At 42.0% G+C, this 16,504-nt stretch overlaps 1 long non-coding RNA gene across 1 annotated transcript; it reads right to left on the bottom strand.

Annotated features, from left to right (window-relative positions):
* Window positions 1-490: 490 nt before the first annotated feature.
* Window positions 491-4,681, bottom strand: LOC118675936. The gene is made up of 3 exons (XR_004973977.1): window positions 4,620-4,681; window positions 3,596-3,746; window positions 491-567 (listed from the first exon to the last, which is right to left on the bottom strand). It is a non-coding gene; the product is annotated as an uncharacterized LOC118675936 (long non-coding RNA).
* Between the last annotated feature and the right edge of the window lie 11,823 nt (window positions 4,682-16,504).

Genomic DNA, 16,504 nt, shown 5'->3' with positions numbered 1-16,504 from the left:
CATAGATCCAAACTGCAATGCAGAGAAGTAGTAGAAGGCATGAATCTCTGCAGAACAAAAGGAGATGTACTCTGGCTAGCCCAGGATTTAAGGCTACCCATTCATCTAGCACAGAGGTGGGGAACCTTTTTTCTGCCAAGGGCCATATGGATATTGATAACATCATTCACTTACTATAATGTACTAGTACTTAATATAAATGTATGTGGCCGTGAAAAAAGCTCCTAGATTTATTGAATTTCAAGTTCCTCCTGCAGTTGATTCTAGGGACTCATTCTACCCTTGGGCTGGATGTCCCCCACCCCTGATCTAGCACTATGGCTGGATGTTCTCCATGAGAGCTGTTTCCTATTGTAGAACAAATTAAGTGGGAGGGAGGGGTGTCACTATTCTCGCCCATCCAAAGCATTCACCCAAGTATTAAAAAGTAGAATATGCAAATATTGAATCATTATGTGGTACACCTGGAAATGATATAATGTTGTATGTCCATTATACTTCAAGGAAAAAAATGTAGAATTGTACAGCAGGCAGCAGCTTTTAAGACACAGAGCCTGATATCCATCACTGTTTGGAAAAAGAAAAAGAAGCCTAGATAAGGGAAGGAACTAGATCAAGATCAACTAGGCAATTCATGGTAGTCCATGGTCAAACCCAGCTCACAGAGGTTAGGCTGGTGACTTGTTGAAAGTTGCCTGCCTACTTAATGGCAACACTGGGACTAAAACCCATCTTCAACTACAAGACTCTTTCCCTGCTATAGCCTCCCTCAGCCATCGTTAGAACCCTTTCTCACCCCTGATAGAAGGACACCTCATTATGGATTCAATAATGTCTTTGAAGATACTCACCTTGAGTGCTGAAGGTCGATGTCAGCTTTGGGGTAAATGGAGCTGCCTGGGAATGCTACTGATCAGGCCTGGCCTTCTATCTCACAGTCATCTCAGCCTTCCACCTAGTTCCATTTTTATGGCTTAAGCTTTTTAATTATTTTCCCCCCCAATTCCTCTTCTGGTCATGTGTGACTCCTATCTTATTTTAAGTTTCTCTCCAGCTAGGTAAATCTTCATTCTTGGTTTCAGCACTGGCTTTTTCTCTTTGGTTTCATTTCATCTGCCATGGGGAGCCAGCCTACCTTCGCACCCCTCTGTTCATGTCTCACTCAGTTCTTTCCATTTCTCCAATTTCCACCATTTTCATACTTTCCACTTCCTCTCTCCCTACCACTTCTCTTGGAATGATGACTCCTGAATTTCTTGTCCCCACCAAAAGTGGATGGCTTTCTCCCTCTGCTTAAGGAAGGAAGAGCCGAGAAAGCCCTAAATGCCATCTTTCATCTTATTTCCTATTTCTAGCACATATCCTATTTATAATTCTGCCTCCTTCTTCGCAGATTGACACAGCACTCTGCTTGCTTCCCAGAATAAAGGCAATTCAAGAATGAGAGGCAAATCCAGGCTCCCAGGATTCTTCTGTAGTCAGGCACTTGTTAAGCGTTCCTCTGCCAGCATTTGAGAAGTGTCTCTGCTGGCAGCTGTGCTTCTCTGAGCCCGTCTCCCTCTGTCCTGGAAAGTCCTTCCAAACAGGATTTTCTTCATAGCAGATTTCCCTTCCTGGTCATGTGTGGACCAAGTTTATATTAACAGGGGTTTTTATTCCTTTGGCATACATTGACTATACCATAAAAGATACTTAAGAAATATTTGTTGGGTAAATAAATGTTGGTATATTTTTTTAAAATATATTTTATTGATTTTTTTACAGAGAGGAAGGGAGAGAGATAGAGAGTCAGAAACATCGATGAGAGAGAAACATCGATCAGCTGCCTCCTGCACACTCCCCACTGGAGATGTGCCCGCAACCAAGGTACATGCCCCTGACCGGAATCGAACCCGGGACCCTTCAGTCTGCAGGCCGACGCTCTATCCACTGAGCCAAAATGGCCATGGAAAAATGTTGGTATATTAATAATAGGTCATAAGTGAGTTTGTAGGAAGCCAATGTGAAATTATAACTGACTCAAATAGTGAACAATTTTATATATATATATATATATATAATTTAAAAAAATCAATCTCACATTATACCCAATATCTCTGATATCCCCATCACCAAATCATTATCAAACCTGAATGAAGGAGCAACATTTATAAAATGACTTCCACTATTAAGAATTATGCTTTGCTTAAATGATTTCATTTATTCTGAAACCTGTGAAATGTGTTTTATTATCCCCATTTTGTGGCTAACAAAACTGAGACTCAGATAAGCGAGTAGCTCGCCCTGCAGAACATAAATAGTAAGTACATTCAACCCAAGTCCATCTATCTGCCTAAAGCTCACAAAAAAACTGAAAGCATATTTGGAGCCTCTGAATGCAGTATTTGAGTAGCACATGACAACCTCTAGTTCAGCCTGTGCCTATTTCTTTCCTACCTGGCATTTAGTAGGTGCTCAAATATTTGTTAAATTAAATTATTGAGTGTACTGTTTACTGGTAGACTCAGTCTGTTAACCTGGTGTTATTCTAATATACAGGGCTTGACATAGACACCCAGCAAAACCAGCATCGAGCTTCAGAAGGTTATCAGATGGGGACACAGGAGCCAATGTTCTCTGTCCTCACCAAGGAAAGCAGATATGGGAGGAAACCTTAGTAGGCAGGATTGAGGTTAGAACTAAGGAAAACATTGTAAGACACTGGGTCAGGCCACTGAGGAAGACAAAATATTTCGTCTGCAGATCCCTATCTCTCTGGGGTGAGCCAGACACCTGCCTGCTGGGAAGACTCTGCTTCTGAGGGTCTGCAGGGGCACCAGAGCTGCTCTTCTGCATTTGTGGCCACAGTAAGAAGAGGCTGCTGCAGAAACTGCCTGTTCAATGGCATCTTCTTCACAGTACTGTGGAGTTGTTACTTCCCTTGATTGTTCTCTGATTCGTAGTTTTAATTGTATCCTTGCTTTTAGGTAGAGAATAGAATCATGTTCCCAAGGGAATGGCTCCGAAAACCCACTGCCAGCCTCAAATACATAAAAGGAGCCTGCAGAAACCCTGCTTCGTGCTCACGGGGAAAAGGAGGGGAGGAAGGACAGCTACCTCCAAAGGTTTGGGGTTTTGGCATGGAAGGATCACCATCCCCCTTGCCCTCTTCCTGGAGCATAAACAGCAGCAACATTATTCATAGGAAACAGCCTGGAAATTGAATAGGAAATTGCCTATGCATAGGAAATTGCCTGCGGGGCTGGGTTTATATGGTGCTGAAAAGCTACCATCCCCCAAATAGCTGTCTCTCACCCACACAGGAGCTTCTTTGGACTAATACCATTGTTGACATAATTAGCTATTACTTTCCTCAAATGTATATGCATGTTTCTATACAATTAAGGTCATACTGTATGCAAATGTTGCTATCTACCCTCTTCGGTTAACATTGTAGTTTATAAGCCTTGAGAAGAGGGTGTAGTAAAATCCAGCCATTTTATAGTTGAGGGTGACATCAGGCAGAAATAGCAGCAACAGCCAGTAGTCCTGGTTCAGCTCCAGGGAGCTTGAATAGTCCTTTCCCACCTGTGGTGTGAGTCACCCGTTTACATACCTTCATGGTGCAGTGGACAGTGGTTGGTTGGCTCTAAGGTTTTAAAAGGTTCTTGGTTTTTTTTAAATCTTCTCTCAATTTCCTTTATTTTCAAATTTTTATATAATGTTTCTGACTTTCATAGTCAGAACATTTTAAGTGTTTCTTCTTTCTGTTGCCAAGAAAGCAAGAAGGCATTAGAATCTGAATTCGCTGCAGCAGAGCAAGCCACCCAGGCTCCTCTCACAATGCCTTAGGCACTCCATCTGTGAAATGGGACGATCACCCTGGACCCTCCTGGAGTAGAGACTGTAACGCCATCTGTATCATACAGAGAAGGTAAAGAGATAAGCAGCCCAGCCCTAGCCTCAGTGGATAGAACATGGGTCTGCAGACTGAAGAGTCCAGGTTCGATTCTGGTCAAAGGCACCTTCTTGGGTTGTGGGCTCGATTCCCAGTAGGGGGCATGCAGGAGACAGCCAGTCAATGATTCTCATCATTGATGTTTCTATCTCTCTCTCCCTCTCCCTTCCTCTCTGAAATCAATAAAGATATATCTGAAAAATAGATAGATAGATAGATAGATAGATAGATAGATAGATAGATAGATAGATAGATAAGCAGCCCATATCTGGGAGGTGGTTGAGCTTCAGCTGGTCAACTCTCCACAGTCCTCCCACCCCATTCATTCACCTTATTTATGATCATAACCTCCCCCAGCATAGGCATCATTAAGAACAAATCGGAACCCAGATACCTTTAAACCCTGAGAAAAGGAGTCAAGCGACTTTCTTTTCCCATTGTTCATTTACAGGCTGACTTATACATTAGGCAGAGGAGAGACAGTGCCTAGGGATCAAAATACTTTTAGGGGTCCACAAAAATGTTTTAATAGGCAATATTAATGTATTTGCTATATGTCAACGCAGTTATAAAATATAAGTTTTCATATTTGCAATGAAAGAAGGGGTCCACAAAAGCAAAAGTGCCTAAGGTCCGTGAAAGTCACACTGTGGCTCTACTCAGCCTATATCAGCTTCATTACCTCCAAGCCCTTCCATGAAACCATCAAGGTGATTGTGGGCCAGCATGTCCTCCATCCCTCTCTATTCGTCTTCTTTATCCTTCTAATACAAAAGAAATGGAACTTTGGTCTGGATTTTTGCAATGAAAATACCCAGAACCATGAGGTCACACTGAGACCCTACAGCAGAACTAGGCAGCTGGAGACATATTTAGCTGAGAGCAAAGAAATAGCTTTTTAAATTGCTCACACAAACAACCATTACAACACAGGAAGGATAAGAAGCAGTAAGTCTAGGAAATGACTTGGCATTTCCTCCCCCTTTTAACATTTTATTTATTGATTTTTAAAGAGAGGGGAAGAGAGAAAGAGAGAGAGAGAGAGAGAGAAAGAGAGAGAGAGAGAGAGAGATTTGTTGTTCCATTTATGTATTCGCTGGATGCTTCTTGTATGTGTCCTGACCTCACTGGGGATGGAATCTAAAACCATGGTTTATTGGGATGGTGCTCTGAGTGAGCTACCCAGCCAGGGCATCACCTCCCTCTTTCTTTTTAAGAATGATTACCCCTCATCCTAGCTGGTTTGGCTCAGTGGGTAGAGTGTCAGCCTGTGGACTAAAGGGTCCCAGGTTCAATTCCAGTCAAGGGCACATGCTGGGGTTCTGGACTCAATCCCCAGTAGGCGTGCAAAAGGCAGCCAATCAATGATTTTCATCATTGATGTTTCTATCTCTCTTTCCCTTCCTCTCTGTAGTCAATAAAAATAAATTTGGGGGAAAAAAAGAATGATTACCCCCTCATTCCTTAGGATAAGGTTTCTGTAAGATGTAAACATCCTCACCCAGCCAGTGTGGCTCAATGGTTGAGCATTGACCTATGAACCAGGAGGTCACAGTTAGATTCCTGGTCAGCATGCAGAAGGCAGATGATCAATGATTCTTTCTCATCATTGATGTTTCTATCTCTCTCTCCCTCTTCCTTCCTCTCTCTGAAATCAATAAAAAATATATTTAAAAAAAAATATGTTGGAGAACCAAGATGGCGGCATAGGTTAACTCCAGAGTTTGCTGCCTTGAACAACTACTTCAAAAGTGAAAATAAAAGACAGAACGGACATCACCAAGAACCACAGGAACACTGGCTGAGTGGAAGTCCTACAACTAGGAGGAAAGAGAAACGCATACGGACACTCAGAGGAAGCGCAGTGCTGAAGTCAAATTCTGAGGTGCGGAGTGCGAGGAGTGGGCTGGCGGCGGAGGGCGTGGTTGGCGTTTTCAATCAGGAGGGAGTCGCAGACTCTGAGCTCCAGATACGGGCGAGTCTTTAGGGACCCAGACTCAAACGGGAGAAGCGGGACTGTCTGGCTTCGGTCAGAGCGAGTGCAGCTTTCTCTCTGAGGTTTGCAGTGGTTGCTGGGACTCAGAGAGGCAGAGCCCCTGGGGACAGGACTGAGAGCCGCCATAACTGCTCTCTCCAGCCCACCCTGTTGATCCTGTGCAACCCGCCCCGCCCAAGCCCTGCACAGAGGCATTTGCCGGATAGCCTCAGGCAAAGGCTAGATTAGCACCTCCCTAGAGGACAGAAGTTCTCTCACTGCAGACACAGCTGATTCTCACAGCCACTTGGCCTGGAGGTCAAACCCTCCCTGGTATTAGCTACAAAAATCAAGGCTTAACTACAAGACTGCGCACAAAGACCACTAGGGGGTGCACCAAGAAAGCATAACAAAATGCGGAGACAAAGAAACAGGACAAAATTGTCAATGGAAGATATAGAGTTCAGAACCACACTTTTAAGGTCTCTCAAGAACTGTTTAGAAGCCGCCGATAAACTTAATGAGATCTAGAAGAAAACTAATGAGACCCTCGATGTTATGTTGGGGAACCAACTAGAAATTAAGCATACACGGACTGAAATAACGAATATTATACAGACTCCCGACAGCAGACGAGAGGAGCGCAAGAATCAAGTCAATGATTTGAAATGCGAGGAAGCAAAAAACACCCAACCAGAGGGGCGGAATGAAAAAAGAATCCAAAAATGCGAGGATAGTGTAAGGAGCCTCTGGGACAGCTTCAAGCGTACCAACATCAGAATTATAGGGGTGCCAGAAGATGAGAGAGAGCAAGATATTGAAAACCTATTTGAAGAAATAATGACAGAAAATTTCCCCCACCTGGTGAAAGAAATGGACTTACAGGTCCAAGAAGCACGGAGAACCCCAAACAAAAGGAATCCAAAGAGGACCACACCAAGACACATCATAATTAAAATGCCAAGAGCAAAAGACAAAGAGAGAATCTTAAAAGCAGCAAGAGAAAGAAACTCAGTTACCTACAAGGGAATACCCATATGACTGTCAGCGGATTTCTCAACAGAAACTTTGCAGGCCAGAAGGGAGTGGCAAGAAATATTCAAAGTGATGAATACCAAGAACCTACAACCAAGATTACTTTATCCAGCAAAGCTATCATTCAGAACTGAAGGTCAGATAAAGAGCTTCACAGATAAGGAAAAGCTAAAGGAGTTCATCACCACCAAACCAGGATTCTATGAAATGCTGAAAGGTATCCTTTAAGAAGAGGAAGAGGAAGAAAAAGGTAAAGATACAAATTATGAACAACAAATATGCATCTATCAACAAATGAATCTAAGAATCAAGTGAATAAATAATCTGATGAACAGAATGAACTGGTGATTATAATAGAATCAGGGACATATAAAGGGAATGGACTGACTATTCTTGGGGGGGAAAGGGGTGTGGGAGATGCGGGAAGAGACTGGACAAAAATCGTGCACCTATGGATGAGGACAGTGGGTGGGGAGTGAGGGTGGAGGGTGGGGCGGGAACTGGGAGGAGGGGAGTTATGGGGGGAAAAAAGAGGAACAAATGTAATAATCTGAACAATAAAGATTTAATTAAAAAGAATATATGTGAACATCCTCTTGAATAACTCGGGTCTTTCTTTTCAAATCAGAGTCAAAAATATATAAGCACAATTGCAAACCACTTGATTACATCCCTGTACTTTCCCAAGATTCCCTAAGGAGGCACTTACACCAGTTTTTGCATCATTAAATATTTAAATAAAAACTCCAGATGAATTACGGGACCAAAAGGCATTTACAAAGCACATATTTGGACACAACGCAGCACCACGTTTTAGACTTAGGCAGCAATAGAACCTTTGGTCCCTGCAGACCAGAATTACACTAATGATGCAGCAAAGAGTTTGAAGGAAGAGAATGTTGGCTTCAAGGGAGGAAGCCAAAACAGAAACCCCCAATTTTACTGCCAGTCCTTTGTCCAGCAGCCACAAAGAGACAGAATGCAATCAAGAACCAGGAAGTGGGGGGAGGAAAAATGGCGGTGGTATAAAGGGACGTGTCCTGTGCCTTGTCCTGGAGCAGATAAGGGTGAGCAGCTGAAACGGGTAACATACAGCCCGAATAGGCAGAGGATTTTCAGCTGAGAGACTGTCTGCAGCTAGGAAAGACCGAGAACCCCCAGGAAAAAAAGGACGGTTGGAGACTGCGGCTGAAACCTCTCATGGTGCACCAGCTAAGCAGCGGAGACTACGCCATCTTGGGTGGTTGTTGCCGGCATCCAGAGACCAGCTACTAACCTGGAAACAAGGGATTGCAAGCAGTGTGACTGCATGAACTCAGACGTGCACTGCTTCTTCTCACGGAAAGCGCAGCAGAGAGAGAACTACATAACCAAACACCTTGAGAAGAGAAATCATGGTGAAACAAAGAAACAACCCAAATATGAAAGAAAAACAGGCATCATCAGAAAAGGAAGTAAACAAAATGGAGGCAATGGAGGCAAGCAACCTGTCAGAGAAAGAATTCAGAGAAATGGCCATAAGGTGGATGAAAAGAATGGAAGACCAATTCAACAATATGTGTAGGAACCAAGAGGAAATGAAGAGAAACCAAGAAGAAATGAAAAATGACATCACTGCCATAAAGAACTCAATAGAAAGCATCAACAGTAGACTAGAAGAAGCAGAGGACCGCATCAGAGAGCTAGAAGACAAGGTAGAAAAAAATACCCAAACAGAACAGCTTCTAGAAAAAAAAATTAAAAAGCAGGAGGAGAGCCTAAGAGAACTCTGGGACAATGCTAAACGAAACAACATCCGAATAATAGGGGTGCCAGAAGGAGAGGAAACTGAGCAAGGAATAGAAAACCTGTTTGAAAAAATAGTAACAGAAAATTTCCCTGATATAGGGAGGAAAAAACTCACACAAATCCAAGAAGCTCACAGAGTCCCAAACAAAATGAACACGAAAAGACCGACACCAAGGCACATAATAATTAAATTGGCAAACACCAACGACAAAGCAAGAATCTTAAAAGCAGCCAGAGAGAGACAGAAAGTTACCTACAAAGGATCCCCCATCAGACTAGCGACTGATTTCTCAACAGAAACACATCAGGCAAGAAGGGAATGGAATGAAATATACAAAGTCATGCAAAGGAAGAGTCTGAATCCAGAATACTGTACCCAGCAAGGCTATCAATCAAAATTGATGGTCAAATCAGGAGCTTCACAGACAAAAACGGTCTACGGGAGTTTATTACAACCAAACCAGCAATGCAAGAAATGCTAAAGGGTCTGCTGTAAATAGAAAAAAACAGGAAACAAAGAAGGAACGCAGCGGTAAAGAACAAAAATGGCGACTAACAAGTTTCTATCAATAATAACTTTAAATGTAAATGGATTAAATTCCCCAGTCAAAAGGCATAGGGTAAATGAGTGGATAAGAAAACATGACCCATATATCTGCTGTCTACAGGAAACCCACCTCAGAAAAAAAGACGCACACAGACTGATGGTGAAGGGATGGAAAAAGGGTTTTCAGGCCAATGGAAGTGAAAAAAAAGCCGGGGTAGCAATACTTATATCTGACAAATTAGATCTCAAAGTGAAGGACATAAAAAGAGATCAAGAAGGCCACTTCATAATACTAAAGGGAGCAGTCCAACAAGAAGAAATAACTCTGGTAAATATATATGCACCCAATATAGGAGCACCCAAATACGTAAGAAATCTTCTGGAGGAGATCAAGGGAGAGATTGACAGCAATACAATCATAGTAGGGGACCTTAACACCCCATTATCTCCACTGGACAAATCCTCTAAACAGAAACTCAGCAAAGAAACATCAATCCTAAATGACTCACTAGATCAGATGGAATTAATTGACATCTTCAGAACATTTCACCCCAAAGCCACAGAATATACATTCTCCTCGGGTGCACATTTGTCATCTTCAAAGATATACCATATATTGGGTCACAGACAAAGTCTCTTCAAATTCAAGAAAATTGAAATCATATCAAGCATCTTCTCAGACCACAAAGGCATAAAACTGGAAATCAACTACAACAAAAACAATCCAAAAAAATCAAACACATGGAGACTAAATAGCATGCTATTAAACAATGACTGGGTTACCAGTGAGATCAAAGAAGAAATAAAAAACATCATGGCAACAAATGACAATGAAAACACAACAATCCAAAACCTATGGGACACAGCAAAAGCAGTCTTGAGAGGGCAGTTCATAGCTCTACAAGCCTACTGCAAGAAACAAGAAACAATGAGAATAAATGACCTAACTCTACAACTCGAAGAGTTAGAAAGAGAGCAACAAAAAAAGCCCACTGTAAGCAGAAGGAAGGAAATAACAAAGATCAGAGCGGAGATAAATGACATAGAGACCAAAAAAACAATACAAAAGATCAACAAAACCAAGAGCTGGTTCTTTGAAAGGATAAACAAGATTGATACACCTCTAGCCAGGCTCACCAAGAAACAAAGAAAGAGCACCCAAGTAAACAAAATCAGAAATGAAAGAGGAGAAATAACAACAGACCCCATAGAAATACAAAGGATTGTTAGAAAATACTATGAATAACTCTACTCCAACACACTAGATAACCTGGAGGAAATGGACATATTCCTAGAAAAATACAACCTTCCAAAACTTAACCAGGAAGAATCTAAAAATCTCAATAAGCCAATAACTATGGAGGAAATCGAAGCAGTAATCAAAAAGCTTCCAGCAAACAAAAGCCCGGGGCCAGATGGCTTCACAGGGGAGTTTTACCAAACATTCAAGGAAGACCTAAAACCTATCCTCCTCAGACTATGTCAAAAGATCCAAGAGGAAGGAACACTTCCCAGCTCATTCTATGAAGCCAACATCACCCTAATCCCAAAACCAGATAAAGACAATACAATGAAAGAGAATTATAGGCCAATATCCCTCATGAACATAGACGCCAAAATCCTCAACAAAATCCTAGCAAATCGGATCCAGCAGTACATCAAAAAGATCATACACCATGACCAAGTAGGATTTATCCCAGGGATGCAAGGATGGTACAATATCCACAAATCAATAAACGTGATACATCACATAAACAAATTGAGAGAAAAAAACCACATAGTCATATCAATTGATGCGGAGAAAGCATTTGACAAAATCCAACACCCTTTCTTGATAAAAACTCTCAGCAAGATAGGAATTGAGGGATCATACCTCAACATAATAAAAGCCATATATGACAAACCCACAGCCAACATCATAATCAATGGGCAAAAACTAAAACCATTCCCCCTAAAAACAGGAACAAGACAGGGATGCCCCCTCTCACACTCCTGTTCAACATAGTACTGGAAGTACTAGCCATTGCGATCAGACAAGAAGAAGAAATAAAAGGCATCCAGATTGGAAAAGAAGAAGTAAAACTGTCCTTATTTGCAGATGACATGATACTGTACATACAGAACCCTAAAGACTCCATCAAAAAATTATTAGACTTAATAAATGAATTCGGCAATGTAGCAGGATACAAAATTAATGCTAAGAAATCCATGGCATTTCTTTACACCAATAGTGAACTTACAGAAAGTGAAACTACAGAAGCAATCCCATTTACCATTGCACCAAAAAAATTAAAATACCTAGGAATAAACTTAACTAAGGAGGTAAAAGACTTATATGCTGAAAACTACAGGACACTGAAAAAAGAGATAGAGGAAGACATAAACAGATGGAAGAATATACCGTGTTCATGGATTGGTAGAATCAACATCATCAAAATGTCCATACTACCCAAAGCAATTTATAGATTCAATGCAATCCCCATTAAATTACCAAAGGCATATTTTACAAATCTAGAACGAACGTTCCAAAAATTCATTTGGAATAAAAAAAAGACCCCGAATAGCTGCAGCAATACTGAGAAAGAACAAAGTAGGTGGGATCTCAATACCAGATATCAAACTGTATTACAAAGCCACTGTTCTTAAAACAGCTTGGTACTGGCACAAGAACAGACATATAGATCAATGGAATAGAATAGAGACCCCAGAAATCGACCCAAACCACTATGCCCAATTAATATTCGACAAAGGAGGCAAGAGCATACAATGGAGTCAAGACAGTCTTTTCAATAAATGGTGTTGGGAAAATTGGACAGATACATGCAAAAGGATGAAACTAGATCACCAACTCACACTATACACAAAAATAAACTCAAAATGGATAAAAGACTTAAACGTAAGACGGGAAACCATAAAAAAACTAGAGGAATCCACAGGCAGCGAAATCGCAAACATATGCCGAAGAAATTTCTTCTCTGATAATGCCCCTAGGGCAATGGAAACTAAAGAGAAAATAAACAAATGGGACTACATCAAAATAAAAAGCTTTTGCACAGCAAAGGAAACCATCAACAAAACAACAAGAAGACCCACTACATGGGAGAACATATTTGCCAATGATACCACCGATAAGGGTTTAATTTCCAACATTTACAGGGATCTCATGAAACTTAACAAAAGGAAGATAAACAATCCAATAAAAAAAATGGGCAACGGACCTAGATAGACACTTTTCGAAAGAGGACAGACAGAAGGCCGAAAGACATATGAAAACCTGCTCAAAGTCACTAATTATACGAGAGATACAAATCAAAAGGACAATGCGTTATCATCTCACACCTGTCAGAATGGCTATCATCAACAAATCAACAAACAACAAGTGTTGGAGAGGATGTGGAGAAAAAGGAACCCTTCTGCACTGCTGGTGGGAATGCAGACTGGTGCAGCCACTGTGGAGAACAGTATGGAGCTATCTCAGAAGACTAAAAATGGAACTCCCATTTGACCCAGTGATCCCACTACTAGGAATATATCCCAAGAAACCAGAAACACCAATCAGAAAGGATATATGCACCCCTATGTTCATAGCAGCACAATTCACCATAGCTAAGATTTGGAAACAGCCTAAGTGCCCATCAGCAGATGAGTGGATTAGAAAACTGTGGTACATATACACAATGGAATACTATGCTGCGGTAAAAAAAGGGAACTCTTGCCTTTTGCAACAGCATGGATGGAACTGGAGAGCATTATGCTAAGTGAAATAAGCCAGTCCGAGAAAGATAAATACCACATGATCTCACTCATTTGTGGATTATAGAGAACAACATAGACTGATGAAAAGGGACAGACCCAAAGACTGAGAAACAGCTATCAGGCTATCAATCCCCAGAAGGAAAGTAGGGGAGGGCGGGGGTAAGGGGAAGAGATCAACCGAAGGACTTGTATACATGTATATAAGCCAAACCAATGGACATGGACAATAGGGGGATGGGAACATGCGTGTGTGTGTGGGGGGGGGGGGGAGGTTGGGGGTTAATGGGGGGGATGAGGACACATTTGTAATACCTTAACTAATAATAATAATAATAATAATAATAATAATAATAGTAAACCACATTTAAACTAGTTTAGTAAAACTAAAAAAAAAAAAGAACCAGGAAGCAAGCAAAACAATGCAGCTGCGCAGCCAACCTCAAGTCCCAAAGCCCAAGCCTCCGTCAGTTTTATAACATCGTGGAAATGTTATTGAGTGCAAGTCACCCCCAAATTCCTGTGGTACAAAATAAAACAAGCCATTTAAATTCAGAAAACTTTGTTTATAAAATCAGGTGATTTTTTTTAATAATTGTCACTGGCAAACATTTATTGAGCATGCCACTATGCCAAGAGGGTATAAAGGATGTATTAAATAGTCCCAACCCACAGAAGTCTGCAATGTGTTTGGGAAACACGGGAAATATTAAATGCAAATGGATCACAGTGGTACCGGGGCATACACATGATAAATGGCACAGGAGGGGTACAGACTATAAGCTCTGTATGAGAGCCAAGAAAAAGGCGAATCCTCAAGTGACTGATGTGTCACTGAGGATCCACAGGAAGCAGATGGCACACTCAAAGGATTTAACTAAAAGAGTTTAACTAAGAAAATACTGACTGAGCTAAGCCAACTAATTGTCAGTGGTGAATTTGGGGGCTAGCAACACTGGGAATCAGTTACCATGATGAGGAAAATAAGACATTTTGCAGGGGTTGGGGGGGAGACCAGCAGCCTGACTCTGTACCTAGTTAGTCAGTATCCCTAATGCACATTCTTGTTAGCCTATAATCAAGTCACTGCCCCTTCCTTAATTATCTGGTCTTGCAAGACCTATTTACCTAAATACTCACATTTTAGAGGCCATAAACCATGAACTATACACAACCCCTGGAGGGGGTTATCAGCGCTGGCATCAGGCCAGGCCTTTAGGTGTGGTCTCACGTCCCCCGAGCCCACGAAAGGTCTGGAAGTCTGGTCCATATATGGGGAACAAGGAAACCAACAGGTATAAAGAAAAAGCTTCCTCCATATTGGTTTGCTCAGGATTTGGAAACAGGCTCCCCTGAGTCACGGCACTAGTACACCTGGAAATAAATGGGGTTTCCTCTATCTTCGAGTACTCCTGTGTGTGTATTTTCCAATCGCCTGGTAAATTCTGTAACAACCACACTACCACTCTAGGGCCTGAAGAGGCAGGGCAAGGAATGATGTTACTAGAGCCCCACTGAGAGCTGGTGGCATGAAAGAGAGGATACTAGACAGGCGCTGAGGCTATAAAGGCAGAGCAGGATGCTCAGGACGAGAGTTGGGGAATAAATACTCACCTTTTGTTCACTGGCTAATGCCTCCCACAGGCCAAACCCAACCAGAAACTGGAGAGCAAGGGAACAGAAGATGCAGTTTGGGGACACACAGATCAGAAGGGAGAAGAGTGGGCGTAGGGGGACACATGGAGATTAGCCTAGCACACAGGCTAGACACCTTCCTATGGGTTTTAAGAGAAAGGGGAGCTTTCTTGGCATAGAAATGGGAGGGGGAGGACAGAAGAAAACATGAATGTGTGGGAAATGGGCAATAATGTTTTCAGCCAGCTAATGTGTGCAGAGAACATTTTCTTAAGAAGGGGCAGACTATAACATTCAGGAAGCATGGAGGATTAGCCATAGAGGAGGGTTTCTTAGCCTCATATAAAAGAGTATCTATAAGCTCTGACACGTAATGGATACCCACAAAACCAGCATCCACACCAAGAACTAGACCACCACCAACCACATCTATCTGTATGCTCCTCCTTCTTCCACTCCCCTGCCTCTTAGAATTTTGTGATTATCATTTTCTTGTAAAGTTATCCTCATTATATTCTGCTGTATTTATTGACTGATAGATCAAGGATAACTTCACCTCTGTCCCTCAACCTGGCCTCCTGCAGACAGACATCAGACCACTTGGGTCAGACAGAATCATGAAATTCCTTTCTTACATTTAACCTGCCACGCTAAAATTGTATTTTTCATCTTCCATCTCCAGCTGGCTATTAGTTTACCAGAAACACCCCTTCTTCTACATGAAGATTATCATTCATTCCTTCCTGCATCACTTACTCTGCATGAAAGCAGAAAGAGACCAGCATACCTTCTTCCTTCATGCACACACAGAACAGACGCCACTGGCCTTTTTCTCCTGGAAGATACACCTGCAGCCCTCAAACCTCTAGCCTCCCTCTCCAGTCCTAAGGCACACCCTGCTGGATAGGTGCCTACACCACTTGGTGGCACCTCCACAGCAGGCTCTGGAAGGCAATTGGTGGCCAGTGGTTAGATTTCTTTCATCCCCAGATTCCCTGTGGGTTAGTGGTCATCCCCAGACCACCCAGAATGCTCCAGAGTTTGACCTGACAACAGACTGGGCCCTTTACAAATGGACAACTGCAGGCTCTGAAAAGCCCTCTGCATGCCTAAACCCAAAACCCAGCTCCCCCCTACCGTTGTTCACTGATGCTTGAAATTGCTTTAAGGAGAGACAACCGCTCTCATCTCACAACTAGAGAAACCTTTGATGAGCCTGGATGAACTCATTGATTTAGAGTAGTACACAGTACTGTATAAATGGGTTGGAAGATTGGATGATGCAATGGGCATCTTTAAAAATGGGCATAAAGTGACAAAGGGTGTACCAGAGAAAGATTGGGCTTTTCTTGCCTCCTTAAGAACTTGAGAAAGAAAAATCTTAAAAATTATTAGACCTGGAGTCCTATTTGGCTCTACTGCCAGCTGTTCCTCCATGGGCAAGTTACTCAAAGTTTTGAGCCTGTTTCTTATTTCTGCAACGAAGGTAAATACCTACCTCCAGAGTTACTGTGAGACTCTGATGCCATTCTACACAGTGAATATTTTCCTTCTTTCTCTGTTGCTTCAGGCAGCTCGAGCTCTATTCCTACCCACAGTAACTCTGTCCCCTTTCTTAGCATTACCAGGTATTGAGAATAAGAGTGAGGAATCTAAAACCACCAAACGTGGGTTCAAATCCTAACTATCATTTGCTAACTGTAATCTTGGGCAAGTTACTTGACCGCTGGGCTGTTTCCTCATCTGTCAATACATAGTACTTGTCTTTTGGGGTGGTCGTAAGGATTGAGTTAATATGTGTCACGCACTTAGGAATCATTTTGGCTCCCACACA

Source organism: Myotis myotis, unplaced genomic scaffold, assembly GCF_014108235.1.
Source record: "Myotis myotis isolate mMyoMyo1 unplaced genomic scaffold, mMyoMyo1.p scaffold_m19_p_2, whole genome shotgun sequence".
In the NCBI taxonomy this organism is placed as follows: Eukaryota; Metazoa; Chordata; class Mammalia; order Chiroptera; family Vespertilionidae; genus Myotis; species Myotis myotis.
The sequence above is the reverse complement of the archived record's forward strand: the minus strand, read 5'-3'. Positions and strand labels throughout refer to the sequence as shown.